Source organism: Dendropsophus ebraccatus, chromosome 6, assembly GCF_027789765.1.
Source record: "Dendropsophus ebraccatus isolate aDenEbr1 chromosome 6, aDenEbr1.pat, whole genome shotgun sequence".
Classification (NCBI taxonomy): Eukaryota; Metazoa; Chordata; class Amphibia; order Anura; family Hylidae; genus Dendropsophus; species Dendropsophus ebraccatus.
The window spans coordinates 75,808,928-75,821,627 of NC_091459.1; positions in this window are offsets into that span (position 1 = coordinate 75,808,928).

Genomic DNA, 12,700 nt, shown 5'->3' on the forward strand with positions numbered 1-12,700 from the left:
CTCACTATGTTTGGGTGAGAAGTGTATTTCGGGGTTTGCCCATGTTGATTCAGGGGCATCCGCTAATTTTATTAATTCCGGGTTTTGGTCCAGTCTGGAGGTATGTCCACTTCAGCTTAAATGCCCGCTGAGTATTACTGGGGCGGACTTTACCCCACTGGCTCAAGGTAGAGTGAAATATATCACTCCTCCTCTAGAAGTAAAAGTGGGGTCGATCCATTCTGAGTGTCTTGATTTTCTGGTTATGGACAATTTGTCTTCCAATGTTATTTTAGGTTTGCCCTGGTTGACCCAGCATAATCCTGTTTTTGATTGGGCAAGCAGAGAACTCGTCCAATGGGGGCCCGAGTGTGCTGCTCACTGTCTTTCGTTAAATTTAACAGGATGTTCTTCATTAGAAGGGGAGATCCCCGAGTTTTTGTCTGATTTTCGTGATGTTTTTGATGAAAAATCGGTGGATGAACTACCCCCTCATCGTCCATACGATTGTGCTATCGATTTGGTTCCTGAATCTAAATACCCGAAAGGGCGTATCTTTAATTTGTCTCGACCAGAAAGGGAAGCTATGCGGGATTATATTAAGGAAAGCTTACACAAGGGTCACATCCGTCCCTCCTGTTCTCCCCTTGGGGCCGGATTTTTCTTCGTAGGCAAAAAAGATGGTGGATTACGCCCCTGCATTGATTATCGGGAGCTAAATAAAATCACCATTAAGAATCAACACCCGCTCCCTTTGATTCCAGATTTGTTTGATCAGATTATGGGGGCCCGGTGGTTTTCTAAGATCGACCTCCGGGGGGCCTATAATTTAATTCGAATAAGGGAAGGTGACGAGTGGAAAACTGCATTCAATACCCCCGAGGGACACTTTGAATACCTAGTCATGCCCTTCGGGTTGTGTAATGCGCCCGCAGTTTTCCAACGCTTCGTCAATGATGTGTTTCGTGAGTACCTGGGTCGTTTTGTAGTAGTGTACTTGGACGATATCTTGGTTTTTTCTCCAGATTGGTCTTCACATGTCAACCATGTTCGCAGAGTTATGGAACTTTTAAGACATAATCAGTTATTTGCGAAGTTGTCGAAGTGCCAGTTTGGTGTTCAGGAGGTCTCTTTTCTGGGATATAAGATCACCCCTAGTTCTTTTGGTATGGATCCCCTTAAGGTGGCAGCCATTGAAAAGTGGGAACGCCCAAGGAATCTTAAAGCTCTTCAAAGATTTCTGGGTTTCGCCAACTACTACAGAAAATTTATTAAGGGATTCTCAGTAATTGCTAAACCCTTAACTGATCTTACCAGAAGGGGTTCCGATATGGATAACTGGACTCCTGAAGCCATTCTGGCCTTCGACAAACTCAAAACATGTTTTTCTGCCGCTCCGGTGTTGATTCAACCTAACTTTGAATTACCTTTTATTGTCGAGGTAGATGCATCTGAGGTGGGTGTAGGGGCTGTCCTGTCACAAGGTCCCGTAACACTCACTAACCTCCGACCCATAGCCTACTTCTCTAGAAAGTTCTCCAAGACCGAATGCAACTATGACATTGGCAATAGAGAGCTCCTTGCCATTAAGTGGGCATTTGATGAGTGGAGACATTTTTTAGAGGGGGCTAAACACAAAATTAAGGTTCTAACCGATCATAAAAACCTCATTTATTTAGATAAAGCCAAGCGCCTTACTCCACGGCAAGCCAGATGGGCATTGTTTTTTGCACGATTTGATTTTGAAATCACCTTCAGACCAGGTTCCAAGAATGTAAGGGCAGATGCTTTATCTCGTAGTTTCAGTATTAACGAAGTCCCTGTAAAAGAATCCGAAACCATCTTATCTCCTGGGGTGGTGGTGGCAATTCTGCAGCCCGATCTGGCTGCTCAGGTGGTTCAGTCTCAGTCCATGGCGCCTAGAAATACCCCGGAAAATAAACTATTTGTTCCCCCTAATCTTCGGTTGAAAGTGTTGGAAGAAACACATTGTTCAGTACTGGCAGGTCATCCAGGTATTGCTGGTACCAAATATCTACTGTCTCGTCATTATTGGTGGCCATCCTGGGACACGGATACTAAACTGTTTGTAGAAGCCTGTGAGATTTGCGCCAGGTCCAAGGTTCCTCACAGGTTACCGGAGGGACTTCTTCAACCCCTGCCTCTGCCTGCTAGACCTTGGACCCACATCTCCATGGATTTTATAACTGATTTACCATCTTCTAAGGGTAAAACGGTGATTTGGGTGGTTGTTGACAGGTTCTCGAAGATGTGTCATTTAATTCCTCTCAACAAACTTCCCAATGCTCGTACTTTGGCCTCTCTTTTTATTAATCATGTCTTACGGTTGCATGGGGTACCAGAGAATATTGTGTCTGACCGGGGAGTACAGTTCATATCTAGATTCTGGAAAGAGTTTTGTGGTCGCCTAGGTATATCTTTGTCATTTTCTTCAGCCTTTCATCCCCAATCCAATGGACAAACGGAGAGGGTAAATCAGTCACTGGAGCAATTCTTAAGGTGTTTCGTTGCAGGCTCACAGGAGAAATGGAGAGAATACTTACCATTGGCTGAATTTGCCCTAAACAATTGTGAAAGTCAGTCTCTCAAAATGTCGCCGTTCTTTTGTAATTTTGGGTTTAATCCTCGTTGTTCTTCTGTACATGCGTCCGAATCCACTAATCCATCCGCCGAAAGAATTTACAGAAAACTGTGCACAGTTTGGGCCCAGGCTCTGCAGAACCTGGTTAAAGCTCAAGAGAATTGTAAAAAACAGTCTAATAAAAGACGCATATCTGGCCCTGAGTACAAGGTAGGTGACAAGGTGTGGCTCTCTACTAGAAATTTGAAATTAAAGACACCATCTGGTAAATTGTCTCCTAAATACATTGGTCCCTATCCTATAGTAGAGATCATAAATCCAGTTTCATTTAAGCTGCTGTTGCCTAGGAGTCTTAGAATTCACAATGTTTTTCATAAATCTCTATTGAAAAAATTTGTTAATCCGGTGATTCCGTCTGCTCCTCCCGCTCCGTTGGTCATTCAGGGTGAACTGGAATATGAGGTGGAGAGAATTCTGGATTCTCGTCGGGTTCAGAGTTCTTTGCAATATTTAGTTCATTGGAAAGGATTTGGGCCAGAGGAGCGCACTTGGGTAGCTAGTAGAGATTTGCATGCATCACGTCTAGTTAGACAGTTTCATCTACAAAATCCATCTAAGCCTGGTCCCTTAGGTAAGGGTCCGGAGGCCCCTGCTGAAGGGGGGGGTAATGTCAGTAACTTACCTGACCGCGCTCCAGCGTCGTCTGCTCCGGCTGGAGCGCAGCGCCGCCCTCCTCGGCCGGGCCGGGTGACGTCACGGAGACCCGATGGCGTCCCTAGTAACCAGGGGAGCCGCGGGTCTCCTGTTAGTGTACGTCGCTCGGCCGAGCAGCTGAGTGCTGTTGAGCTCAGGCTGAGTGACGGATCTCTCTGCCACTTGGCCTGCAGCGCATCAGCTGCTATGTGTCTGGATTCAGGAGACCGGACCAATCAGCCTTTGGTCCGGGCTCCTGATCCAGTATAAAGTGTTATCAGTGCCAGCCTCTAATCGCTGGCTATTAGTTGTTTCTGATCCCAGCTCCCCAGTCCCTTGTATCCTGCCCTTTCCTTTCCCATTGGTATTGCCTGGATTCTGACCTTTTTGCCTGTCCTCTGACTCTCCGCTCGGTTCTGATTTTGTACTGAGTTGCTCGTTTGGTTTCTGACTCGGCTAGTTGACTCTCCGCATTGTGTTTGTCTGTCTGTCTGCGTTTTATGTTCTGCACGTATACAGCATAGGGATTGTCTTCGTGGTTGTCCGCGACCGCCTAGGGTCGACCGAGGCAAGTAGGCAGGTGACAGTGGGTGGGGTCAGATTTAGGGCCCACTGTCGAGTGTCTTGTCTTCACCTGCCAGTCGTGACAATAACATTTTTATCGATGAAATGTATGCAAATCTGTAAAAGATATTGATTAGTAATCATTTTATACCATTCCTATTTAACCATCCCCTTTTTGCTTATTCGCAGATCCACAGATTGCTGATGCATTGACAATACATTTTTGGCAGATGATTGCAGACAATATACTGTACATGGTCCTTAAAAACTACTGAACGTGTAAATGTAGCCTAAAACATATATATTAATGGATGGTAAAAACAGATGCTGCTGTATACAATACTGTGCAGCAGAATTAATTTCCTATTGACTTACATTCTTTAATCCATTATTGACACATGTTGTACGTGTACGGCATGGCTCCTGGTGTTTAGCTCACTGTGCCAGACATGTACACATGCTTTTATTATAGTACTATGAGGCGAATTCAGGAGCTAAGCTTGCTACATAGACAGTGAGTACCAGATGCACACCAGCAAACAACAGAGCAATTTTTTAGCATATACTTATTTGTAAAAAAAAAAAACCAGTAAAATATTAGAAAAACTATGTGAACATGGGTATTGCTTTACCCAGTGCACTGTGTACAAATAGAAGACACACTTCCAACCCTACCCATACACACAAACAACTTTTCCCAATTTTACCCCACAAATATTGTTTTTGGTACATGTCTTTACATATGGCCCTGTCGATGGAAAACTAAGGTCAGAAAGAAAAAACTAAAACGCAAAAATCTAATTTGGCTCTGTCCTCAAAACCCCAAAAGACCTATCGTTTAAATAATGTTTTTATGTTGAACAGATTTTTAAAGGATTTTTGGTGGCGCTCTTTTCAAATGTTTCATTTTACTATCTATATCATAAAATAATCCTGATATCTGTTTTACAGTTTTCATTTTCATCACTGGGACTAAACCTAAGCTGAGACTTCCTGTTGTGTCTGGGGTGATACGAGGAGGCTGCTGTAAAGTGATCTGTGCAGCATTGCAGCAACATGTACACCAGTAGATATAGCAGCTCCCTGTGGCATGACCTCTTCAGTCAGTAATGTTTCACTTTCATCTCAAGGGAATAGACTTTTTCTATTACTTTTTTGCTACAATAATGGTACCTGTTTGGGTAGAGAGTGTTAGAATAATTATCCAATACCAAGAACCACTAGGGTCCAGAATAGCACTCTTTGGGCCACATGTATCATCCGGCTAACGGATGATTTTCGGCGGAAAGTGCCGATTTGCGTATTTTTTTATACGCAAATGGCCGATCTGCGAATAAAATATTCGCAAATCGGCACCTTCCGCCGAGTACGCCAGGGGGGCGGAAAGGGGGCGTGTAGTGGGCGGAACGGAGGGCGCGGTTTACCATCCGTTCCACCCAAATGTACGCCGAAAACCTACTCCAGTCCTCAGCTGGCGTAGGTTTTCGGCGGTGCGCACCGGCGCGCACAGGATTTATGTAGAGGCAGTCCGCCTCTACATAAATCCCCGTAGCGCCGGAGCTGCGGGGGCATTTATAAGCCCGGCGTAAAAAACGCTGGACTTAATAAATGCCCCCCCTTTGTGTCTACCTAAAATAATAGTAAAATAGTTTCTTTATTTAAGCCAAAATATTAAAAACATCTGAGCACTTCTGCCCTCTGTAGCATAGTAAAAAGTCAGAGTTGTCCGTTGACCAATGATACTAGTTCACCCTATATGTGTCGGGCTTCAGCGGCGTCCCGCGCTCCGGACCGCCGCCACACCCCCTCACCCTGTCCTGCAGCCGCCGGTGTCCACATGCAGGGACCCGGCGCTGCTGGCACTTCGGCCCCTGGGGGCACCTTGCCCCGCTCCTGTCCGTCGCTGTGCCGGCCGGCGTGCGCGTCCCCGCCTCCTAGGGTGCTCGCGCTCCGGCTGTCCCAGAGTTAAAGGGGCAGTCCGCCCCTAATTGGTTGCTGCCCACACACTCTCCTATAAATTCCAGCCCTGCTCCACCTCAGGTGTTGGAGCCTCTACATGCTTCCCATAGCGTTTGGCCCAGCTCCCCGTTGTTCCTGACCTTGTTCCTTGTTTCTGTTCGCTACCCGGTCCCTAGTCCCTGTCCGCTGCCTTCCTGTTGTTCCTGAGTACTGTCTGCCTCCTGCGATTACGCCTACAGACCTCTGCCTACACTATCTCTTGCCTACTGCTCCTGCCACGCCTCGCCTGCCGTCAGGGGCTGGCTGGCAGATTTTAGCCTGGGGGGCAAGCACACGGCACTGGCCCTTGACTGGCAGGCTAGCGGCCCATCCACCACCCTGGCCCTTACCTGGTATTACCCTCCCCAAATAAGTGCGGGAAAGGAAGATTACACATGCGCCACAGAATTATAGTATTGTGGCCAGTGTTCCCAGCCACGAAAAGCCCTTGTGATATATATCTATTGGATTAAAGGGAACCTAGCTCCAGGTGCACAGCATAGTACCTTAGGGTGCCTTTAAACAGAGAGATTTATCTGACCGATGTTTGAAGCCAAAGCCAGGAACAGACTATAAGCAGAGAACAGGTAATAAAGGAAAAACTGAGATTTCTCTTTTCAACTCCATTCCTGGCTTTGGCTTCAAAAATCTGTCAGCTAAATCTGTCTGTGTGAATGCACCCTTAAGGTACCATGCTGTGTACCCGGTGACCCTGTTATCAGTGCTGTAATGCCCTTTTGGTTCTCTTATCATGTTAAAACCATCAGCCCTGAATCTCTGCAGCACCAGCTGTTATCAGAGGATGTACTACAACTCCCAGCATATCCTGAGGGCTGCAGACTGTAAGTAAATGCTGGGAGTTGTAGTGTTTGCAGCTGTTGTACTTGGAGGATTCCTGGTGTATTGTATACTGGAGGCTTTGTGAGAGATCAGTATACAGAGTTCTGTGGGGGATCAGTATGTGGATGTGACCCCAGAACAGAACTAATAGGGGATAGAAGAAATATACCGTTACTGACCAAATCCAATACACCAGTATATAAGAAACATATATTGTCACTGTGACCACAACCATTACCACCCCATACTAACTAATACCACCACACCATAAATGAGATCCAGTATAACAAGACCAATAATACCAGTATAAAAGAAACAAATATCACAACCCCTTCACCACCACCACCATTACTAACTAACATCCACCGTACAAATACCAGGATCATCCCCATAGAAGGTTCTCATTATTAAAATGTGTCTGCTGGTTGTGATCTCATGTGTAATCAAAGATACATAATGAACTGCTAGATAGCTATTTCCTACTGGATATCTATCTATCTATCTATCTATCTATCTATCTATCTATCTATCTATCTCCTATCTATCTATCTATCTATCTATCTATCTATCTATCTATCTATCTATCTATCTCCTATCTATCTATCTATCTATCTATCTATCAATCTCCTATCTATCTATCTCCTATCTATCTATCTCCTATCTATTTCTATCTATCTATCTATTTCTATCTATCTATCTATCTATCTATCTATCTATCTATCTATCTATCTCCTATCTATCTATCTATCTATCTATCTATCTCCTATCTATCTATCTATCTATCTATCTATCTATCTATCTATCTATCAATCTCCTATCTATCTATCTCCTATCTATTTCTATCTATCTATCTATTTCTATCTATCTATCTATCTATCTCCTATCTATCTATCTATCTATCTATCTATCTATCTCCTATCTATCTCCTATCTATCTATCTATCTATCTATCTATCTATCTATCTATCTCCTATGTATCTATCTCCTATCTATCTATCTATCTATCTATCTATCTATCTATCTATCTATCTATCTCCTATCTATCTATCTATCTATCTATCTATCTATCTCCTATCTATCTATCTATCTATCTATCTATCTATCTATCTATCTATCCATCTCCTATCTATCTCCTATCTATCTATCTATCTATCTATCTAATAAATAAGAAAGTCCTGCAGCACTCCTCAATGATAGAGCAGGTAGGTGCCAGGCGGTCAGCACACGGGACCAATAGTGCGTGGTATATAAGCAAGTAGATAACCGCAGCACTCAGAGTTGAGTCAAAAAAGCGTGAATTTTATTCCACCCAAAACTTGCGACGTTTCGCTCCCACACTGGGAACTTTTTCAAGCAGTGTAACAACATGTGCTCAATCCAAGTATATATGTGTTCACATTTCAATAAGATGATTGATAAACAATCAATAAATAAAGTGCAAAAAAATCCATATTCATAATGTGTCATTTCACAAAAAGCAAATCATAGTGTAAACATAAATGTGCCATACCACATGTAAAAATAGTGACATTACAAAAGTGCAACCAATGCAGAAAAATACAAAAATGACATTAATAGGTATAATTAACCAGCTGGGTACACAGAGGGGGGTCACTCACCACGGAGACTTACAGGTGTGGCATACAAAACGATGCACGCATGTACAGATGGCATGGTTCTAGGCCGTAGCTGCCGGCGTCTCAGCAGCAGAACTGCGCATGTCCGTACACTGGCCAATCCGGTTCCGCTTCTGACGTCAGCTGGAATCACGGCCAAGTCATTGGTTGGGCCAGTGCACATAGTAAACAAAGATAATGACACTACTGTGCAGATTGTTACTAAGTGAAACAATAACTTGCATAAAGGGGCGCTAACTCAGTGAAAAGATATACATTCATACCACCCCGCACGGCACATCCAATTAACAGGGGAAATCTCCGACACGGCAGTGCGGTATCGATCATAGGTCGAACACACATTACCGCAGTCAGACCGGACAAGAGCAAAACCGCAGCAGTACCAGGACTGGCGCTGCACGCGATTCGCTAAAATCCACCCCTTGGGGGCCGAACGCAGGGGAAATACATACACACCACTGAGTGGAAATGACTCAAATACATAAAAAATATATATGTGGGAAAAAAAACGCAACAGTCTGCACAGTGGCCAAATCAACAGCCTCAAAAAGAGATTTTAAATATAAAAACAGCCACCGTCTTCCTGGATCTTGGTGAACCCCATGTGTCCCACAGAGAACTTGCTTGAAAATATTCAAATCTAGATAAAAAAAGAGAAAAAAATATCAATATAATGTAATATATAGAGCAACATGTAGATACTAAGGTAGAATAGACCAGGTAGAGGTGGGTCACAGAGAAGCCACAAGAGAGCAAGGGCAAAGCTACTATCTGAGGTACCTGGGGAGTACTTTGAAGTCTACGTTAAGACCCCTAGGTTTAAGGGAGTCTAAGTCATGGATCCAACGTAACTCTTTTTTCTTAAGTATGGCCAGCCTATCACCACCCCTAGGGGGCACAGGAACATGGTCAATAATCATCACCTTTAAGTCACGTTCATGATGATGCATCTCAGAGAAATGTTTGGGTACAGGTAAATCCATGCCATCTGTACATGCGTGCATCGTTTTGTATGCCACACCTGTAAGTCTCCGTGGTGAGTGACCCCCCTCTGTGTACCCAGCTGGTTAATTATACCTATTAATGTCATTTTTGTATTTTTCTGCATTGGTTGCACTTTTGTAATGTCACTATTTTTACATGTGGTATGGCACATTTATGTTTACACTATGATTTGCTTTTTGTGAAATGACACATTATGAATATGGATTTTTTTGCACTTTATTTATTGATTGTTTATCAATCATCTTATTGAAATGTGAACACATATATACTTGGATTGAGCACATGTTGTTACACTGCTTGAAAAAGTTCCCAGTGTGGGAGCGAAACGTCGCAAGTTTTGGGTGGAATAAAATTCACGCTTTTTTGACTCAACTCTGAGTGCTGCGGTTATCTACTTGCTTATCTATCTATCTATCTATCTATCTCCTATCTATCTATCTCCTATCTATCTATCTATCTATCTATCTATCTATCTCCTATCTATCTATCTATCTATCTATCTATCTATCTATCTATCTATCTATCTCCTATCTATCTATCTATCTATCTATCTATCTATCTACTATCTATCTCCTATCTATCTATCTATCTATCTATCTATCTATCTATCTCCTATTTATCTATCTATCTATCTATCTCCTATCTATCTATCTCCTATCTATCTATCTATCTATCTATCTCCTATCTATCTATCTATCTATCTATCTATCTATCTATCTATCTATCCATTATCTATCTATCTATCTATCTATCTATCTATCTATCTCCTATCTATCTATCTATCTCCTATCTATCTATCTATCTATCTATCTATCGCCGATCTATCTCCTATCTATCTCCTATCTATCTCCGGTATAAGAACACTGACAATAGAACACAGTTGTCAAACTCCGTCCCTCCAGTTGTTACAACACTACAAATCCCATCATGACTGGACAGATAAACCATGACGGGAATTGTAGTTTTGCAACATCTGGAGGGACATAGTTTGACACCCCTGATAAGTTATAAGACCTTATAAGTTATTATAGTGCAGTTACATTCAGTGACTCACAGTAGGCGTCTTCTCTGCATGACGAGACGTCCACTTTTCCTTTTCTTCTCCATCCGGCTCCGGCCATCATGAAGGCTTCCCTGGCCATGACTCCTCTCCACGGGATCTGTCAGACAGACATTTTAGGCTTCTTGCTCCAGCAACATCCTCATCAATACATCCCTCCATATAGAATAGCCCCCCGCTGCACATCTCTCCATATAGAATAGCCCCCCCCCCCCCCCCCCGCTGCACATCTCTCCATAAAGAAAAGCCCACCTGTGCATCCCCCATATAGGATAGCCCCCCCTGTGCATCCCCCCATTTAGAATAGCCCCCCCCCTGTGCATCTCCCCATATAGAATAGCCCCCCGTGCATCCCCCCATATAGAATAGCCCCCTTGTGCAACCCCCCTCGTAGAATAGCCCCCTGTGCATCCCCCCTCATAGCATAGCCCCCTGTGCATCCCCCTTCATAGAATAGCCCCCCTGTGCGTTCTCCTTTATAGAATAGCTCCCCCTGTGCATCCCTTATAGAATAGCTCCCCCTGTGCATCCCCCCCTCATAGAATAGCCCCTTGTGCATCCCCCCTCATAGAATAGCCCCCCTGTGCATCCCCCCCAATATAGAATAGCCCCCCTGTGCATCCTCTCATATAGAATAGCCCCCTGTGCACCCCCTCATAGAATAGCTCCCCCTGTGCATCCCCCTCATAGAATAGCCCCCATGCACCCCCCCATATAGAATAGCCCCCATGCACCCCCACATATAGAATAGCCCCCCTGTGCATCCCCCTTCATAGAATAGCCCCCTGTGCATTCTCCTTTATAGAATAGCCCCCCCTGTGCATCCCCCCTTATAGAATAGCTCCCCCTGTGCATTCTCCCTTATAGAATAGCTCCCCCTGTGCATCCCCCCAATATAGAATAGCTCCCCCTGTGCATCCCCCCCTCATAGAATAGCTCCCCCTGTGCATCCCCCCTCATAGAATAGCCCCCTGTGCATCCCCCCCTCATAGAATAGCCCCCTGTGCATCCCCCTTCATAGAATAGCCCCCCTGTGCATCCCCCCCTCATAGAATAGCCCCCCTGTGCACCCCCCCTTATAGAATAGCTCCCCCTGTGCATCCCCCCCTCATAGAATAGCCCCCTGTGCATCCCCCTAATAGAATATCCCCCTGTGCATCCCCCCTCATAGAATAGCCCCCATGCACCCCCCCATATAGAATAGCCTCCTTGTCCATCCCCCCTCATAGAATAGCCCCCCTGTGCATCCCCCCTCATAGAATAGCCCCCCTGTGCACCCCCCCTTATAGAATAGCTCCCCCTGTGCATCCCCCCCTCATAGAATAGCCCCCTGTGCATCCCCCCCTAATAGAATACCCCCCCTGTGCATTCTCCTTTATAGAATAGCCCCCCTGTGCATCCTCCTTTATAGAATAGCCCCCATGTGCATCCCCCCCTCATAGAATAGCCCCCTGTGCATCCCCCTAATAGAATATCCCCCTGTGCATCCCCCCTCATAGAATAGCCCCCCATGCACCCCCCCCCATATAGAATAGCCTCCTTGTCCATCCCCCCTCATAGAATAGCCTCCTGAGCATCCCCCCCTCATAGAATAGCCCCCTGTGCATCCCCCTTCATAGAATACCCCCCCTGTGCATCCCCCCAATATAGAATAGCCCCCCTGCGCATCCTCCCATATAGAATAGCCCCCTTGTGCACCCCCCCCCCCCCTCATAGAATAGCCCCCTTCCCCGGTGTGGCCACATGTTAATGGGTTTAAAAAAAAAGAAAAACAACTCACCTCTCCTCGGGCCGGATCTTCAGTGTGCAGCAGCTTCTCCCTGCTGCTGCAGCGCGGCGGCTCCTCTCCTCTCCCTTTCCTATCAGGTCCTCAGCGGCGCGTCAGGGAAGTGACGTCACCGCTGGGGACCTGATGTAGGTGCCTGCAGACGTGCCTGCGTACAGCACGTCTGCGGCTCCTGGGGGATCAGGCGGCCCGGAAGAGACTGAGGGAATAGCGCGGCGGCCGGCCGCGCTATTCTTTCAGTCTCAACTACTGCAGAGAGTCGGCCGCGGGTCGCGGCCCACTCATTGGTGGGGAAGACCGGCCCGGGGGGCACATGCCCTCCTGCCCCCCGGCCCAGCCCGCCCCTGCCTGCCGTCAATAGCAACCAAGCCAGGGGTAGCGACCTGGGGGTTGCCTGCCGCAGCAAGTCCATCCCCCCTTGCGGCGGGCTCTGGTGAAAACCAGCGGCCCCTTAGACTCCGCTCCCTGGTGAGGTTTGTGCCATTGCTAGTGACGGTTCAGTGGATCCACGACTCCAGGTGTTACAGTATGAACTAT